This window comes from Euprymna scolopes, chromosome 35 (assembly GCF_053919585.1).
Source record: "Euprymna scolopes isolate OS-2025 chromosome 35, ASM5391958v1, whole genome shotgun sequence".
NCBI classification, from domain to species: Eukaryota; Metazoa; Mollusca; class Cephalopoda; order Sepiida; family Sepiolidae; genus Euprymna; species Euprymna scolopes.
The window spans coordinates 82,565,599-82,587,065 of record NC_136516.1 but is presented as its reverse complement, the minus strand read 5'-3'; positions in this window follow the sequence as shown (position 1 = coordinate 82,587,065).

The window sequence follows — 21,467 nt, the reverse complement described above, 5'->3', positions numbered from 1 at the left end:
ACTGTTACTACTACTCTTTATTTCTAACAGCATCAGACTGACTGCTTACTAGAATTGTTGATGCTATTTCAAGCGGTTTATATTTTCTTATCGCTTGCACATTGATTTTACAGAGTGAGAGAGAGAGAGAGAGAGAGAGAGAGAAAGGAGAGGGTGAGCGAGAATAAGAAATGAAGCCGTAAGTATAGCATAAAAAATATAATTTTCCTGATTTCGTATATTTAATTATAGAGTCGTGATTTTATAAGTGAAGAAAAGTATTTGAGTGCCACCAGCTAGAATCAAAACCGAAAGCAAAACTGTAGCATTTAAAGCTGGTGACGTTACCACTGTACCAACATGGCGCGCATATGAACTGATTAAACAATTTTGACCACTAAAAACTCTTTTAATCGGCTAAAGATCCATAAAAGAACGGCCCATAAAAAATCCAATCATTTGAGGCGTCTAGCGCCGCTCTGCGACTGTTAGTTTCGGAAGAGATAGAGTTAAAAAAAAAATTTTTTTTATTACATTTTCACCCCAAACAAGGCAAATTGCCACTTTGGTGTAGGGGGCTACTGTCAGGGGCAACAACTACTGGGGTACTATGTAGGGATTTAGGCAGCAAGATGTCGGTTCACGTTACACTTGAACTTCTGCACGTCAGTACTGTTGGGGAAGCAGGGACCTGGAATGGAATTCCAGAGTCTAGCGGTTCTGGGGAAGAAACTATTGGAGTAAAAAGATCTTTTACATCTAGGGATCTCTACAGTGTGGGGGTGGGATTTAGCAGCCTGTCGGGTTTGTCGAGGGTGCTCACGTCGTGAGGGCACAAGTGATTGCAGTTCTTCAGAGCATTCACCACTAAAATACTTGTAGAAAAGGCAGAGGGATGCAACATTTCGTCGATGGGACAGAGGCTGAAGCTTAGATGCCAGTTCAGGGCCTATCAGGTTTGCGACTCTCTTTTGAACCTTGTGAAGGAGCGAGAGACTAGTAGCAGATGCACCAGCCCAGATGTGGCAGCAATACTCCATACATGGGCGAATGGTGGCCTTATAGAGGTACAGGATACTGTCGGGTGTTAGTAGTTTTCTAGCACGGTAGAGAGAGCCCACCTTTCTTACAGCGGCCCTACATATGGAGACACAGTCAGACAGACATGCAGACGTATAGCCTTTTATATATTAGATGTTGCTTTGCTTCTTGGCTGTAGACAAGGATCCCATCAACATCTAAAATGGTCTCTACTAAGGCCAAGAACCATACTACGCATCATATTAGCACAACTGCATGCTCTGTCTAAAGCATTTAACATTATTTGATTCAACAAATGCCATTTACCAAGAGTACACATGTGTTCTAATATATATATTTCATGTATTATTCAGCACATTTGACTCCAACATCTATGACGATATAAGTGTGCTATTGGCTAATTACATACTCCGACCTATCTATGATATATAGCCGGATTGGTTTCAGTATATAATTCTCAAGTAATGCCTCAGGTAACATTAGGGTTCTTATCTAGTATAGAACAGTATAATAAAACACATTGATCTAATTGTTACTTACTTACTTCCACCACAGAAACATGTGACACAAGAGCGGATGGTGATGAGAGTAAATTTAGCGCCTCTAAAAGAGGAGCACTATGGGCTTTTAAAAATTGCCCGGGCAACCATGTCACAATTCACTGGCCGGGAGTTCTCAAGCAGTAAGCAATAAACTTACTCCACTTGAAAGACGGGAGACAATGCCTGGGAGGTTGTACCTCCTAGGACTAACCAGAACGACTTCTCCAGCCCGCCAGAATATTACTCAGTTTCTGCTTCGGAATCTCGACTGGTATATATCAGTGAACAAATCGAGTGGTCAAATAGCGTGGTAATTGCTACCGGGCAACGCTCTATTTAGGATATCCGGCATTTGGGAATAATGCATACGACTTAGCAAATATAATGTTGTATCTGGCCTTCGGACCAAGATCCCAGTGTAGTATTTGTTCTGATGCTAGATTTCACCTTTTCTGCACTCAGTCGGTGGGGGAGAAATCCTTCACCGACTGAGACAATGTATATTTTTCTTCTTATCCAAAGTGCCCCTTTTTGAGGAGCTGGATTTTCGCCAAATTAAAAACCGTCCTTGTGTCTAACTCTGCCCTCGTGGGGAAGCAAGTAAATAGGTATATAATGTTGTAATTAATTTATTTATTGCTGACTATCATCCTCATCCGTTGTTGTTGTTGTTGTTGTTGTTTTTTGTTTTTTTTTGCTTTTTTTTTTGTTTTTTCACGGCGATTAATCTGTGCGGTTCCAGGGGAGCATTGCCCGAATATAGCAGTTTCAATCCTACCTAAAGCTTTCTTGGCCAAAACAAAAAACGTGATGAGATGACACCAACTATGAAAGGCAGTAAATGCTGAGGATGCAGTTAGGAGATTCGTAGTTCCTATCCCGTCGCGGTTACCATCTGACGAAGGTCAGAGGAATAGCTGGCCGAAACGTTGTGACCAACAACAAAAAAAAAAAATGAGGATAATATTGCGTAATAAAAAATTAATAAATAATACTTATCTCGATAATGAATTCCAATTAATATATATATATATATATATATATATATATATATATATATATATATATATATATATATATATATACTATCGATACGGACCCAACCATGGAAGATCAGATAACAAAAAAAGATGACAAAAAAATTAAACATTCATCGCCCTTCGGCGCCCGTGGCGCAATGAATAGAGACGTTGAATCTCTACGGTTCCAGGTGAAAATTGTCTAAGGATAGCGGTTTCAATCCCATCTAAATAGGGCCAAAGGCTTACCTGGCCAAAACGTGGTGAGACGACAACAACTATGGAAGGCAGTAATTGCTTAGAATACAGTTAGGAGATTCGGAGTTCCTATCCCGTCGAGGTTATCTTCTGACGAAGACCAGAGGTCGAAACGTCGTGAAAACAACATCTAAGAAAGATGAGGATAATAGTCCGCAATAAATAAATTAATAAATAATACTCATCTCAATAATGAATTCGAATTATATAATACATGTACATCTTACATTTTTTTTCTAATCTAGCGGAATTTGGAAATCTCTGTTGACAAAACTTGTTTCTAACTTTGTTGCCGAGGAATGCTAGTTAAATACCCCCAGACAATGTTGGGTATATTAACTCGTATTTCATAAGCGTTGCATAAAAGGTATTGCTACAAACGAAGATATTTTTGAACACCTGAATCAAATGGATAAAGATATGATCGGATATAAAGGGAGGTAATTCTGATTTTGATAAGAGATTTCCCAGAATACGTTTCCCTACAACATTCTTTGCGCGTGCATGTGTGGAGGTGTGTGTGTGTGTGTTCTAATTTGGCGCGGCTTCAATCTCAACTAACGATGATAAATATCGTAAGGAAAGTAGTTGGTAGTTCTTTGCATAATCAGATTCTTGCGAAATAAAAACAGATTGCCTGGCATCGTTCACCATTCTCGAATGGAAACGCCAATAGATTGTAATTCCTCGCCAAATTGCCTCCTCCGGTTTTTAAATACTCGACTAAAGCTTCTCTTTATTCGAGAATAATTTTTTTGCTTTCCTGTTTTTCTAACACTTTCGAGCTGATAAAGCAAAATGATGATATCGGACCAACTGACTCGAAGAATTTCATTTTCAGGTATTTTGGAAACGGTTCCGCAGACATGATTGGCACCGCTGACTGTTACGTTTGTCTCAGAACGAACATTATCTGTAATTTAAACAAAATTAGTTATCTAAATTTATACAATAAAGCACGCATGCATATATATATATATATATATATATATATATATATATATATATATATATAATGATGATTGCAACGCCTTGTAAGACGAGTGCCACTCCCTCAGACATTTAAAATCCATGAGCCCAAATGCCTGAGGGAGTATCTATACGAAGATGATTTTACAGTCTTAGCTTTGTACGACAGCTAAGTCTTTCTATCGTTTCAAAATGTTGAGATCCAGCAACAAGCAAGAGCAAGATAGCCAGCAACAAATTAAACTGCAGACCAGCTTAATGCGGGTACTGGTCTCCCGCTTTATGGTTTTTTAAATCAGAGATTTGCTTCTCCTATAAAGGTTGCCTTCACCACGGCTTACGGGAGCCCTCTCCACCCCAATACACATATACACACACACACAAATATACACGGTGCTAGTTGGCCGTTGACCCAGAAAAAGAGTTCATTCGCCCTTTGAAAGGTCTTGTTTTTAATCCTCCAGGGAGAATAGCCGCCCTCCTCACCAAATAAGTCTGGTGGGGGAACCAGTTTAGTCGCCGGTGACCTGACCATGAGGCAGGTAGTACTGGGTTGCATGGTACCAGTAGCATATGACATGACCTGACACATAATATATATATATATATATATATATATATATATATAGATATATATATATACACATCTCTCCATATATATTAGAATATATATATATGTATATATAAATACATACGTATACATAAATATATATGTCTGTATATATATATATATATATATAAATATATATATGCATACATGTATGTACATATACGTAAATATATGTATATATATAAATAAATATATATGTATATATAAATATATATGTATATATAAATACATATGTATATATAATATATATGTATGTATATATATGTATATATTAAATGATATATGTATATGTATATGTGTATATATATGCATATATATATTTACAAATATATATATATGTATATATATATATATATATATATATATATATATATATATTCAAGTACGTTTGATTGAACATACCAGTTATTTTTCTGGATATCTTCTCTATTCGCCAATCGGTCTTTTTTTATTTCAGTTCGCGTATTGTATATAATGGCGCCCAGACGTTGTTGTTCAGCCTTATTCCTCTCAAGCTCTTTCTATATGTTCGTCCGATTATTTTTATAATAATTATAAATACACCAAGCCTTAAAGGAAAAGGAAATGAAAACGATAATAACAACACTCACTCCTGATAATAATCGGACGCACCGATAGAAAGCGCTTGAGAAGAATATGGCTGAACAACAATAAGGATTGGGCGCCATTCTATTCAAAACGCCTGCTAAAATTAAAAAGACTGCTCGGCGAATGGAAAATATATCCAGAAAAATCGGAAAAAAATGAATAATTGTGTCCTGTTCAATCAGACGTGCTTGAATAATTACTTGGTGCCAATATATATATATATATATATATATATATATATATATATATATATATATATATATATATATATATATATAACTTTCTTGAAGATTTACATTTGGATTTTACCGTCACTGGATTTTTTTATCTTCCACCAGACTATCCATTCATGTGTAATCACCTTTTTCTTCACCATATTCCCTCTGCTTCACTTTTTTTTTGTTTTCAAGTAAGATCTTTGACTTACTTGTTTCATCAAATACTTCTGCATGCAAAATTCGATCCCGTGTTTTGCTAATTCCTACCCTCTGATGAGAAGGAAAGTATTTCTTCGAAACTCCGCGGATTAAGGACTATCCATTTATCTAGTGTTTCCTTTTCAGATTAAATATGTTTTAACTCATTTCAAAGTGTTTTTCAACATATTTTATTAACTGTTTGCTCAGTTATATATATATATATATATATATATATATATATATATATATATATATAGTAATTTATAAAATATATATGGCGATTAAGCTACACTGAATATTCTGCGTTTCATCCAACTATAGAATTCGTCAGGCTTATGCGCATAAGCCTGACGAATCCTATAGTTGGATGAAACGCAGAATATTCAGTGTAGCTTAATCCCCATATATATTTTATAAATTACTAACTAGCTCTACCTACGTATTGAGCACTTTTGAAGTAAATACTTAAAGTTTACGCATCAATCTATACCTTCGTGTATAAAATTTATGTTAATAAATGAAGTAGTTATATATATATATATATATATATATATATATATATATATATGTCACTTTGTGCATCTGAGATTCTTTCCTTAAAGATTCAGAAACGGCTTAGCATATCTTTTGATGCAGAGGTAATTTATATGTCTGACAGTGTTCTTAGATATGTTTTGTACAGAAATTCATCCGATAAGTACCGAAAATCGAAAAAATGCGATCCTGAGAATGTTATTTCTTTTTTACAGATTAAAAAAAATATTTACCCGGGAATCAGCAAAGGTGATAATAATATCACTAGAAATAGCTTATAAAAAAAACAAAAAACAAATCAACACATATATATATATATATATATATATATCTCAGTAATTAAGCATTTGACTACAGATCAAGTCAAAGTGTGCCTCACCATTTTATTTTATTTACTTTTTTTTATTACTGAGTTCAATTCACAATAAAAGAAGAGGTACCATTTAAAATCACCGTAAACCATTTCATTCTTTTCATATATTAAAACTAAACATTAATCAGGAGTGAGTTTCCGATGAATTCATCGTGAAGCCCAAATATAAGCTGACGTGATATTGTAAACAAACATAGACGGAATTTTATGGACTATACTATTATTATTATTTATTTTATTTAAAATTTTTGTAATGCGAATTAGTCCACCGGGCAAATTATTCCTTGTAATAAATAATATGCCATAGAGAATTCATTCTAAAATAATATATACGCAATCTGCATAAATTAAAATATCATGTTTAAGCGTATCGTAGGGTATATATATATATATATATATATATATATATATATATATATATATATATATATATATATATATATATATATACGAGGGGCGTGCAGTAAGTAATCTCCCTGACCCAATTCCCATAGCAGTAGAGCAACGAAACTTGGCACAGTTATTAGTCTTTCTCTACATAGGAACCACCCAGAGTTATGCATTTCTCCCATCGTTTGATGCAGCCCTGGAGACCGTTTTTGTAGAACACCCCAGGTTGGTCCTCCAACCACGACGTGGTTTACGTGACTTCAGAAATCAATGCTGCATCATCTGGGAAACGCTTTCCTTTCAAAAACAACTACATGGCTGGGAAGAGGTGAAAGTCAGAGGGTGCAAGGTCAGGAGAGTAGGGAGGATGGGGAGGATTACATAACCACACGCCCGTGCTTCTGATCTGGCGACATGCGAGTTGTGGACCGGAGCATTGTCCTGCAGGAGGGGGGTACCTTTGCTGATCTTGCATCGCCTCATGATTTTGATAGCTTCCTTTATTTCCTCAAAAGTGAAGAATAATAGGCTCCTGTAATTGTGGCATCATTTGCCATAAAATCTGTCATAACTACTCCGTCCTGGTCCCAGAAGACTGTAAGCATGACCTTGCTAGCGGAGGGCTGCACCCTTGCCTTCTTTGGAGGCGGTGAGTCCAAGTGCTTCCACTGCATTGACTGGTCTTTGGTCTTTGAATCATAGTGATGAACCCAGGTTTAATCCTGTGTAATCAGTCTTTTGAAAAACTTTGACTCATCTTCTTGGCACATCTCCAAATTCATCCTCCAGCACTCGACGTGTTCTCGCTTCTGGAATGGTGTGAGCAACCTGGGAATCAATCTGGCAGACACCTTATGCATATACAATTCGTCATGAATTATAGTTTCCACAGACCCTGTACTAATTTTGACATCTGGGGCTATATGGACTATAGTAACGCGCCGATCTTCCAAAATGGCAGCCTCAACTTGACGGAGAGATGCCGCATCAATGGCAGAAGGGGCACAACCAGGTCTGGGAGCTGTTTCAACAGACTTTCGGCCATGTTTGAATTCACAATGCCAGCGTTTTACAAGGTTATATGATGAGGCATGATCATCATAAGTTTCTTTCATGGCATCAAAAGTCTCCTGTGATGTGCGTTCTTTCAAATACAAAAACCGGATCACTGCTCGACATTCAACAGGCTTGATATCACACCTGACTCAGTTCAAACACCTGTAAATCAGAAACGACAATTAGTTCAGAGCTTTAGTTTGCCACATAACCCGTAGAGATATAAATCATTGCACATGCAATATTTCAGCTAGATCAGACAACTGGAAGTGGGTCAAGGGCATTACTTATTGCACGCCCCTCGTGTATATATATATATATATATATATATATATATATATATATATATATATATATAACACATGACCAATTTCATGATGTTGTACATCTTAATTTTTATTCTGTTAATTACGTTGACATTTACAATTTTTTACAGTAATTGTTTATAGCGCAAGGTAATAGCAACTCCTCTTCCATTTTTCTCATTTTGTAATCATGCCAAAATATATTTTCTTTTCTTTTATTAGATTGATAGTTGCTATTTCTTCTGATAAATTAAGCGCAAAATAGATTGATTGATCGACAGATTAATTAAATGAATGATTTTGCGCTACGAAACAGTTACGGCTAAGAATTGTAAATGTCAACGTAATTAAAGGAATAAATTGTAAGATGGTCAACATCGTGAAATTTTGAATATAGAATTTTGTAATTTGTTTGTTATATGCTCTGAAATCACATTGAGCTTCATGAATTAAAGATGAGCATATAAAAACTAAAATATAAATGAAAAAATAACATTTCAATTGAAATATGTATATATATATGTGTGTGTGTGTGTGTGTGTGTGTGTGTGAAGACATTTTATCCTAATCAGGATCGGCACTCGATTTTGTGGCTTTCGAAATCGGTATTGGAAAAGCAAAAAACTCTGCCTATATCCGATACCGAAAACGATTCTTTTAATTGTCTTTCATATTCGATTTTGCTTAAAGCAAAAACTTCACCTGCTGGTAGCAGTGGTAGGATGAGTAAATCTAAAATCCATAGATCATCCTTCACAATATATTTTTACGTTTTAGAAAATATCTGCACATTTAACGTGTTCTTACGGCAATTAAGAAAAACTCCTTAAATATTTAAGGATTTTTGAAGAATTTGAATCAGTAATTGTAACGGAATCGGGAAAATAATAGAATCCTTCTCTCTCTCTCTCTCTCTCTCTCTCTCTCTCTCTCTCTCTCTCCCTCTCCTTCTCTGACTCTATCTCTCTCCTTCTCTCACTTTCTCTCTCTCTCTTTCTCTCTTTATATATATTTATATATATATATATATATATATATAGTAATTCGCAATTCTAATTATCGTATATATATATATATAAATATATATATAAATGTATGTTATATATATATGGCTATTTCTTATATATATATATTTATGTATATATATATATATATATATATATATATATATATATATATATATAAAACTGTAAGTTGAAATTTACAATCAAAATTTTTTGTTCGACTGAATACTCCAAAAAACAATTTGTAAAGTCCTTATTCCGCGGAGTTTCAAAGAATCCTATTCTTCTCATCGAAGTTCAGAAAGAAATCAGCAAATTATATTTGTAGCAATGCTAGAATTTGCTTGTTGTGGCATCAAGTTAAACCGCAATTTATTTTAGTTATAAATTGCCAAGAAAAACAATTGAAAAAATGTTGGATATATAAAAAAAATATATAAAAACAAATCGCGCATAATAATCCAGTTGCATGAAAGTTCTCCTAAGGAAATGCGAAAATACTTGTTTAAAGAGAATGAAGTCCAAAATTAAATCCAGTGTGGTATTAATAGTCGTAGTCCGATTGGAAAGTTTTCAAAGCAGCTGGAATAATGTAAGTTGTTTTTTTCGGATAGTGCAGTAGCCCAAAGAAAAATTGATCTCCAGTCAAGTGGGATCGAAAAATAAAAAGGAAAAGAAAAACAGCATGTCATCTTCATCGCAGGCTTAATTATATATATATATATATATATATATATATATATATATATATATATATATATATATATATATATATATATATATATACGATACTTAGAATTGCGAATTACGTATGCTAACCTTATGCCATCAGGAATTAAATAAAGAGAGCCGCCCGAAATTTTATCCAAATTCCTGTGTTTGACAAAAAGTTTTCCGAGTTTTACCAGCTATGAGCTTTGTAGAAGTTCGGATGGTGCATTCGACTAAAATATTGCGAAAATAACACTCAAGCCGGGAATAGGAGTCCCAATCCCAATACAAAATATTAGACCGCATCTAAAAATTCCTTAGCATTTATGGTTATATTATTTACAAATTTCGATTGACCCTTGTAAATATGGAAGATCATAATGGATGTTTTGGTTCACCCCTGCTTGTATTTCCGATGTATTTTCTTTGGCGAAATAAGGGACAACAAAATTAACATTCCACAGGTTTCGATTTCACTCCTTACAATTAAAATTCCTTTTATTTTAATGTTTTTAGATGCACTTGAGTTTTTTCTTTCGAGATTTCAAGTGCGAAAAGATAAATATCAAATTGAAAACTAAATGTATTTACTTTAAGATAAGAAAAAAAAAAAACGTGTTGTCGCAGACTTTTAAACCTGCTTTCCGAGTTCAAATCCTACTTTAAACATTTTGTAAATAATTTTGTGAAAGGCATAAAACCACAAACCTCTCTCAGCTAAGTGTTTTCATTTTTTTTTTACTCTTTTTCAATCCAAACAGGTAATATTGTCACTTGAAACGTAAAAGGCTACTATTTTTGATTGTGTCTGATGCGGGACTTTGGAACTTAAGTAGCAGTATATTTGTTTACATTACATTTAAACCTTTTTTACACAGTGGTCACCACTTATCAAGGCCCGGAAGCCACTCAGGGATAAGGGTTATTGCAAGTACATTACGTTAGTATGGAGAGTTGATGAAGTGTTTACTTAAGGGGGCGGTTTATTAGAAATTTGTTAACGTTGGACTTGAACACATCCAAGTTGCAGTCGGGTGAGAAGAAGCAGACGGAACAGAGTTCCACAGGCGTGCAGTTCTAAACTTCTGTAGGTTAGTACTGTCAGGAAAAGAGGCAATAGGTAGGGAGTTTTAAAGTGTTGAAAGGAAGAAGCTAATAAAGTAGAAGGGTTTACATTATCTAGGGACCTAAAGAGTAAAGAGGTGGGATTTTGCTGTTTGTCGGGGGTATGTACCTTGAGAGGAGCATGTGCTATTTTTATCAGAGTACATTGCATTCAAGTGCTTGTAAAAGAGGCAGAGGGATGCGATATTGCGGTGATGGAACAGAGACTGGGGCTCAGCTGGCACTGTTGGACCTATTATAATTGGGGCTTCCTTTGCACCATGTCCCAGATTGAGAGGCTAGTGGTTGATGCAACAACTCAGATGTGCTAACTTGTAATGACGTTTGTTTAATTTATCGTCTGCAATGAGTAGGTAGCAGTTTCTATTGACTCGAAGACTTAAACAAAGCATAAAGCTTGTCTCCTTCAATAATTACAAGAAACCTTCTCAACCACCAATAACTATGGCTAAAGATACATTATCTCTGAAAGTACTTCTTTGCAACTCTTCGACTCAACGTTCACAGGGAATAGAAGTTGGAGCAGATACATTGGGAGCATTGCCAGAGCCGCTACGAGGCAGGCAGGCTGTGTTTATTTGCTTCCTCACTGAGCAAATTAGGCAAGAGGAATTTTAATGTGGAGAGGAAGGAGAGGGGAAGGAAAAGGGGACCAGCTCCTGAAAGGTGGGAAATGGGATGGATATTGAGAGCCTCTTGGTATATAGAATTGCCCCTACACGGACCAGAAGCCCATTGCCACAAGGACAATGGTCTTTGATTGCAGCTTCTGTCCGATAAATACTACACTTTGAAGTATTAATTTGCTCCCCCACCGAGCAAATTAGGCACAAGGCCGATTTTTAAAGTGAGGAGTTAAGGGAAAATGGGGACCAGCTCCCCGGGGAGTAGGGAGCTGGGTAGTGACAATTGGTATGAAGGGTTTCCCCTACATTGACTAAGGTCTTATATGTGGGGTTGACCCACATATGATCTTTGTTTGCAGTATCTGCCGGAACAGATGGAATTTATTTGCTCCCCCGCCGAGCAAATTAGGCACAAGGCCGATTTTTAATGTGAGGAGTGAAGGGGAAATGGGGCCCAACTCCCCGGGGAGTAGGGGAGTTGGATAGTGACAATTGGTATGAAGGGTTGCCCCTACATTGACCAAGGTCTTATATGTGAGGTTGCCCACACATATGGTCTTTGCTTGCAGTATCTGCCGGAACAGTTTATTTATTTGCTTCCCCACTGAGCAAATTAGGCACAAGGCCGTTTTTTAATGTAGAGAGAGAGGGAGGGGGGAGGGAAAGGGGGACCCAGCTCCCGAGAGGTGGGAAATGGGAGCTGGATAGTAACTGTGGTCGTAGGGTGATCCCTACCTTGACCAAGTTCAGATATGTGGGGTTACCCCCACATATGGTCTTTGCTAGTCATAGCTAGTCTTTGCTTGCAGCATCTGCCGGAACAGATGGTATTTATTTGCTCCCCCACCGAGCAAATTAGGCACAAGGCCGATTTTTAATGTGAGGAGTGAAGGGGAAATGGGGACCAACTCCCCGGGGAGTAGGGGAGCTGGATAGTGACAATTGGTATGAAGGGTTGCCCCTACATTGACCAAGGTCTTATATGTGGGGTCGCCCCCACATCTGGTCTTTGCTTGCAGTATCTGCCGGAACAGATGGTATTTATTTGCTCCCCCACCGAGAAAATTAGGCACAAGGCCGATTTTTAATGTGAGGAGTGAAGGGAGGGGGAAGAGAAAAAGGGGACCAGCTCCCGAGAGGTGGGAAATGGGAGCTGGTTAAAGGTCAGGTATGTGGGGTTGCCCCCACATCTGGTCTTTGCTTGCAGTATCTGTCGGAACAGATGGTATTTATTTGCTTCCCCACCGAGCAATTAAGGCACAAGGCCAATTTTTAATGTGAGGAGTGAAGGGGAGGGGGAAGGGAAAAAGGGGACCAGCTCCCGAGAGGTGGGAAATGGGAGCTGGTTAAAGGTCAGGTATGTGGGGTTGCCCCCACATCTGGTCCTTGCTTGCAGCATCTGTCGGAACAGATGGTATTTATTTGCTCCCCCACCGAGCAAATTAGGCACAAGGCCGATTTTAAAGTGAGGAGTGAAGGGGAAGTGGGGACCAACTCCCCGGGGAGTAGGGGAGCTGGATAGTGACAATTGGTATGAAGAGTTGCTCCTACATTGACCAAGGTCTTATATGTGGGGTTTCCCCACATATGGTCTTTGCTTGCAGTATCTGCCGGAACAGATGGTATTTATTTGCTTCCCCACCGAGCAAATTAGGCACAAGGCCAATTTTTAATGTGAGGAGTGAAGGGAGGGGGAAGCGGAAAAGGGGACCAGCTCCCGATAGGTGGGAAATGGGAGCTGGTTAAAGGTCAGGCATGTGGAGTTGCCCCCACATCTGGTCTTTGCTTGCAGTATCTGCCGGAACAGATGGTATTTATTTGCTCCTCCACCGAGCAAATTAGGCACAAGGCCGATTTTTAATGTGAGGAGTGAAGGGGAAGTGGGGACCAACTCCCTGGGAGGTAGGGGAGCTGGATAGTGTCAATTGGTATGAAGGGTTGCCCCTACATTGACCAAGGTCTTATATGTAGGGTTGCCCCCACATATGGTCTTTGCTTGCAGTATCTGCCGGAACACATGGTGTTTATTTTCTCCCCCACCGAGCAAATTAGGCACAAGGCCGATTTTTAATGTGAGGAGTGAAGGGAGGGGGAAGGGAAAAAGGGGACCAGCTCCCGAGAGGTGGGAAATGGGAGCTGGTTAATGGTCAGGCATGTGGGTTTGCCCCCACATCTGGTCTTTGCTAGTCATAGCTAGTCATAGCTTGCAGTATCTGCCGGAACAGATGGTATTTATTTGCTCCCCCACCGAGCAAATTAGGCACAAGGCCAATTTTTAATGTGAGGAGTGAAGGGAGGGGGAAGGGAAAAGGGGACCAGCTCCCGAGAGGTGGGAAATGGGAGCTGGTTAAAGGTCAGGCATGTGGGGTTGCCCCCACATCTGGTCTTTGCTAGTCATAGCTAGTCATAGCTTGCAGCATCTGCCGGAACAGATGGTGTTTATTTGCTCCCCCACCGAGCAAATTAGGCACAAGGCCAATTTTTAATGTGAGGAGTGAAGGGAGGGGGAAGGGAAAAAGGGGACCAGCTCCCGAGAGGTGGGAAATGGGAGCTGGTTAAAGGTCAGGCATGTGGGGTTGCCCCCACATCAGGTCTTTGCTAGTCATAGCTAGTCATAGCTTGCAGCATCTGCCGGAACAGATGGTATTTATTTGCTCCCCCACTGAGCAAAGTAGGCACAAGGCCGTTTTTAATGTGAGGTAAAAACCAGCTCCCCTAAAAGTAGGCAAAAAGGGGGCACTCTGGTTACCAAAAATAATAATTGTCCCAGTATAGAGGGTTTCCCCTCCATTGACTGGTACAAATTATCTTAAGTGCAGCATCTGCCGGAACAGATGGTATTTATTTGCTCCCCCACTGAGCAAATTAGGCACAAGGCCGTTTTTAATGTGAGGTAAAAACCAGCTCCCCTAAAAGTAGGCAAAAGGGGGCACTCTGGTTACCAAAAATAATAATTGTCCCAGTATAGAGGGTTTCCCCTCCATTGACTGGTACAAATTATCTTAAGTGCAGCATCTGCCGGAACAGATGGTATTTATTTGCTCCCCCACTGAGCAAATTAGGCACAAGGCCGTTTTTAATGTGAGGTAAAAACCAGCTCCCCTAAAAGTAGGCAAAAAGGGGGCACTCTGGTTACCAAAAATAATAATTGTCTCAGTATAGAGGGTTTCCCCTCCATTGACTGGTACAAATTATCTTAAGTGCAGCATCTGCCGGAACAGATGGTATTTATTTGCTCCCCCACTGAGCAAATTAGGCACAAGGCCGTTTTTAATGTGAGGTAAAAACCAGCTCCCCTAAAAGTAGGCAAAAAGGGGGCACTCTGGTTACCAAAAATAATAATGGTCCCAGTATAGAGGGTTTCCCCTCCATTGACTGGTACAAATTATCTTAAGTGCAGTATCTGCCGGAACAGATGGTATTTATTTGCTCCCCCACCGAGCAAATTAGGCACAAGGCCGATTTTTAATGTGAGGAGTGAAGGGAGGGGGAAGGGGAAAAGGGGACCAGCTCCCGAGAGGTGGGGAATGAGAGCTGGTTAAAGGTCAGGCATGTGGGGTTGCCCCCACATCTGGTCTTTGCTAGTCATAGCTAGTCATAGCTTGCAGTATCTGCCGGAACAGATGCTACACTTTGATCTTGGCCCGAAACCCTCTGCGTGCTAGAAAGTTACTTACTCCTGAAAGTATCCTGTACCTCTACAAGGCCACCATTTGCCCATCGAGTACGGTTGTCACTTTTGAGCTGGTGCACCTGCAACTAGTCTCTAGCTCCTGGACAGGGTTCAAAAGAGAGTCGCCAACCTGATAGATTCTGAACTGTCATCCAAGATTCAACCACTGTCCCATCGACGAAATGTTGCACATCTCTGTTTTACAATTATGTTAATGGTGGATGCTCTAACATAGTACAACCCCTTTTAACTTCTCGATGTAAATACCCCCGATAAACTCGACCAGCAGCAAAATCCCACCCCTACACAGTAGAGATTCCTTGACGTAAGAAGGCCTTCTACTCTAATATTTTCTTCCCAAGAACTGCTAGACTTTGGAACTTCCTTCCAGATTCATGTTTTCCCAACTCTACTGGCGTGCAGAAGTTCAAGTGTAATGTGAATAAACATCTTGCTCGACTTCCTACATAGTATCCCTGCAACTACTATTCCTGATTCCTGCAGCTACTGTCCCCGATAGTAGCCCCCCTACATCAAAGTGGCACTGTGCATTATGACTTAAAAAAAAAAAACTAGCTCTGAACAATGTTGAATAGTGGATTGGGACAACAAATTAGAATCGGAATGTAGACCTTACATTTCATCAATTGGGGCCCACACGTTGGATACAGACAGCCGCAAGGAAAGTAAGAAACGAACTCACGTATTTTAAAGTTGAAACAACAGCCATTTATTTACAGATAATTTTAGAATGACGCACTGCCTCTTGTTCAAAAGCTTTTTCGTACTCCAATGACTTAATCGCTTTCAGAACTCGGGATTTCTATGCTAATTGGATAAGTAAACTTGTTTCTGGTTGGCAAACACAAGTCGATCCTAATGCTTTTTTTTTTTTTTTTAGATTAATAAAGTTTATTAAGAAAGGAGTAACAATCTTTCGAACTTACACGTCAAAAACGATATTATTTTTGAACCAACCTAATAATTAAATGTTCGTAGTATGTTATAACCTTCTATTCTCCTTTTTAATAAATATGATCTCCAAATCGAATAATTCTAAATCTAGAAACCGTGACGCACGTACGTATATACGTACGTTAAATGTACTACGGCATTACTATTTTATAATTTTATATAATAATTTAATGTTCGAAGTATTTTACCACCTTCTCTCCTCCTTCTTGATTCATAGAATCTCCCGATCGAATAATTCCCAATCTGGAAACCGGGACACACGTAAATACGTACGTTAAAATTTACTGCGGTAATATTAAATACTAGCAGGTCATCCGGCGTTTTCAGGTCGTAAAATACGCATAAATATTACATTTAAATTTATACAGAAAATAAGACATTTGTTTGCGAGTATTATGGTTTTTTTTTTCTAAACAGTTCGTTTCTCGTAAGTAAAAAAAAAAATACTCGAGCTAAGATCGAAACCAAAACGTGATTCAAGTGCGATTACCATTATGCCAGCTTGACAGGAACTTCAAAATGTGTTTTCACCCCTACTTAGTAACATGGCATACATGCACCGATTTTTCAATGTTGAACCTTTAGTAGCCCTTTATTCCGGATGAAAACTGAATAAAAATTTTTTCCACATGTCTGAATAGCCTCTATACTAAATTTCAAGTTGGTAAATCAGAAATTCGTGTAGTATATAGATTGAGGATTGTTCTCACCCACATTCTAACGTTTATAGATATACTAGAAGGTGTATCCGGCGCTGGCCGGTATTTAAGGTTACATTAAATTCCTTAAAAAAAAAGTAAATAAAAAAATTAAAAAAAAACAAAAAAACGGAAAGACACTGAGACATCCGCATGCGAGCATTATGTTTTTCCTAAACAGTTCACTTCTTGTATTTAAAAAATACTCAAGCTGAGATCGAAAACAGATACTAAAGACAACATGATAACCATTAGGCTAGCTTCACACGATCTTTAAAACCTCGTTTCAAACCTACTTATTTTTTACATAATGTGAACGATACGCGCTTGCACACGCGTGAAACATTTGACAAACAGATAAAAATCCGATTCCACAATATTTTTTTTCCATTAAAACCTCTTAGTAGCGGTTTATTCCGGATGAAAACTGGTTAAAAAAATTTTCCACGTGTCTGAATATAACAAATTTCAAGTGTGTAGATCAAAAATTCGTTGAGTATATAGGTTGAGAATTGTCCTCAGGCACACACACACATTCTCACTTTTATAGATATATAGATATATTTTTAAGAACATTTGTACGCACTGACCTTCTCCGGCTTTTTCCACTTGGCATTCCTGGCTATTGGATTCCAATGTCAGTAAGAACACTTTCAAACAATGCCAGGATCGGATATTAGATATTTGAATCATTTTAAGATCAGAGTAACTAAGAGAATTTACTTAATGTACGCTTTTGCGAGGATTTTAAAAACCTTTATTTAATATATATATATATATATATATAAGTGAACGTGTCTCTGTGTCTGTCTGTCTGTCTGTCTCTGTGTCTGTGTACATTTTCCTTCGCAATAACTCTGCTAACTTTCATTCTGCAGACTCGAAATTTGATATACAGGGTACTGAGATTTGGGAAAATCTATGTGATCGGTGTTCGGCCAGAAATTTGGCCGTCTGTCTGTCTGTCTGTCTGTGTGTATGTGTACATTTTCCTTCGCAATAGCCCAGCTAATTTTCATTCTGCAGACTCGAAATTTGATATACAGGGTACTGACATCTGGAAAAATCTATGTGATCGGTTTTCGGCCAGAAATTTGTCTGTTAAGGGGTAAAAGTTCAACGATTTGACCTTTGAGAACTCTACCAAACTCCTCCGACAATTTTGGGTTTAAAAACTTAAAATTTTAGATATAGGTTCCTTGGACATGGATCTAACTTAATACTTTGATTTGAGCTCAAAACAGTAGGGGGTCAAAGTGAAAAAAATTATCCTTTTTTTTTGTTTTTTGTTTTTTGCTCAGCATACATCTCCAAACACCCGGGCAACGCCGGGCACCCAAGCTATTATATATATATATATATATATATATATATATATATATATATATATATGTGTGTGTGTGTGTGTGTACTTAAAAAGCTAAAAAAAACTTAAGTCTGTAATACATTACACACCGAATAACGAATAAGAGGAGCACTCAAAAAATAAGGTCCCTTATTATTTTAAAAAATTCCGATGGCTCAGAGAGGATTAAAAATTGCATTGTTATGATGACAGAACTTATGCATTCATGACCTGCAGATATTGACTGCGTGAGACTCTAAAGAAGCAATCCTGTCTTAGCCGTGCGTCAAAAGCGGAGATGCGATATTAAATTCCTAGCAAAAGTGCATTGGGATTGGATATGACTATGTAGAAAAATAAATTCTGTGGTGCTAATCATTGCTCGCCTGAATGTTATGGCGCCCCTCTTCGTAGCTCTTGACCATTTTGAGTTAAAAAAAATAGGAGGCTTTACGTTTGGAGCAACTTTCGTATGGTAAAGAGCGCTTCATACGTTCATGCACAGGTATGATTCATCGCTGGCAAAAGTGCGTTGTGAACGTGAAAATTAAATTGTGCAATGTAAAACATATTAATTCTGGAGCACAAAGGGTGTTCGTTTTAATTGTATCACTTCCGTCTTCCTAGCTCTTCAACTTTTTAAATTTAAAAATAGGAGGACTTACTTTTGGATTGACCCTCGAATATCGAAATCTCTATTTTTAGAAATGCAATATTGGGGGAAATATTTCGGAAAGAGCCTATTTAAGGGAGAATTTTATTTTATTTTTTTTTAATTGAAAACTGCATTTTTAAGTTTTACACATAAAGAAAAGTTGTATGAAGTACCTTAAATGATTTTCCAACCCTTTTTTTGTACAGGCATAGAAATTTATCATAGACCCTTGAAAATCTAGTATGTTATTGCTATGCATCCTATGAAATAATTGACTAATTTTTATGATTTCAGATTCAAATGAACAGCTACATCATGGATTAGGATACATCCTACTAAAGCCTAATTGCCACAGCTGGTGAATTTCAAAGATGCAACCTGGACGTGAGGACTAATTAAAAGAACGACATGCAAAAAAATTATGTTTTAAACGTGAAACAAATGCTACAGAATCCTATAGAACAATTCACACTGCTTTCAGAGCATATTGCATTGAATTAAACCTCGATTTTAGAGTGGCATAAGAGAGTCAAGGGAGGCAAGGAGTTTGTGAGAGATGTTGAGAAGTGTGGAGGGAGTAAGGAAGTCAGAACAACACAGTTGATTGGCCAAATAAATAAAGTCAGTTGATTGGCTAAATAAAAAAGTCAGTTGATTGGCCAAATAAAACAAGTCAGTTGATTGGCCAAATAAAAAAAAGTCAGCTGATTGGCCAAATAAAAAAAAACCATGGATAAGGACAGTCGTGTATCTATAGAGGCAATAAGTGCATAGTTTGATGTCAGCGTGGGCACTGTACACATAATTGCGAGAAATGGAAGATGTAGATGTTTATCCCAAGAGTGCTTCATCCATGTCACAGACTATTTGACCAAGATGGGTATCAAGCCAGTTTTTCATTCTGCATAATATCCAGACCTTGCTCCCTGTTACTTTTGGTTATTCCCTAAGCTCAAGGAAAATCTTAGATGCTGTCGTTATAAGAGAGGCTGTGACGAGAGTGAGAGACTTGTTCACACAAGAAAACGTCCATGGTGCCTTCCAGAAGTTGTTGAAACGGTACAACAAGTATATTGAAGCCGAAGAAGATTACTTTGAAGGGGACTAGAGTTTCATGTGTGTATTATCAATAAAAGTGCACATACGATAAAGTTTAGAAATTTATTGAAGGCACCTCGTAAATAATGAATAAAAAAGGGAGATATTTTATAGATGTTTAAAATGGTTGTTGGTTGGGTATTTTTGTTTTACGGCATATCAACCCTTTTCAGGTTATTTAATGCAGAATCCAGTGATTTTGAAGAACAATTTTTTAATAGAGTATATATGTTTTTTTTTTCAAGTAGGTTTCTATTTAACCCATAGTACGGGCCCCAACAGGTACTACCATTCCGGGTAAGATTGGACCTGGGAGCAATGGCAATTAAAGGGTGGCTCCACATTCCCAAAGCCCGCAAGCTGAGGCTTCATCACCGGATATAGTTTAAGGTCATATCCAAGACCATGTTTGAAATGGTAGGTTACATAACTAGCAAATATTGTCAATATTTTTAGAGTTTTAGCAGAATAAAGAGGATTGATATATTGAGATATCCAGAAAACCGGAGTTAATCATTAAATCATTGAAAGGCCATTAAATCATTAAACGACCATTAAATCATTAAACGGCCATTAAATCATTAAAAGGCCATGAATTATACACGGTTCTGAAACATCATATTAAAACGTCCCCAACTCAATTACTCGGATTTTTTTTGATTAAAGGTTGTTAATGTTTATTTGTTTCATTATAGAAAAAATGGTTCGATGAGAAAAGTCGCGAATATTTACAACTAATAAGGAGACCAAACGTTGTCTGGGATTGAATGATTATCCACAAATGTTTCAAACTGCCATACTTTTATTGTCATAGAAATCGGTGAAATCGTCCATTTTTTCAATTAAATCGATTGATTGCCTGCTCTAATTGGGGATCTATCGCGATGCACCGGGGAAGCTTCACATCCCCCCCTCCAGCAGTGACGGTCCACAATATATTGTAGTGAACATTTTATTGTAGAGAACCTAATCTTGAATATATACGAGAAGACTGACAATATCCTAAGTGAAAATGATTTTTGTGGAACGAATAGGATTCGAACTTGGAACACTCAGCTTATCGGTTCGTGCCGTTAATCACTTCGTCAACGTCACCTATTGAAAATTAAGATAAAATGTTTGGACTCTGCCCTTCCATATTATACCCGATTACCCTCTTTAAAAGCTAAATTATTCCCCTGTCGCCCTTTGTCGGAAATACGCACACATTTCGAACCACTTATATACATGGTATAGTGAAGAAATCTACTTGGCTGACATATAAAATTGTTCTCAACTGATTTTTTTTTTACCACAATCTACTTAGAATATTTTTTTGAAAATGGAAATACATTACGCTAACTATTGTGTCTGTAGCTTCATTTGCTTTATTTAAAGTGTAAACTTTACTAACTATTAGATTGGTGCAAAAATAATGTCGTGTTTTGGCGTCGAGTTGGACTTAAAAAACGAC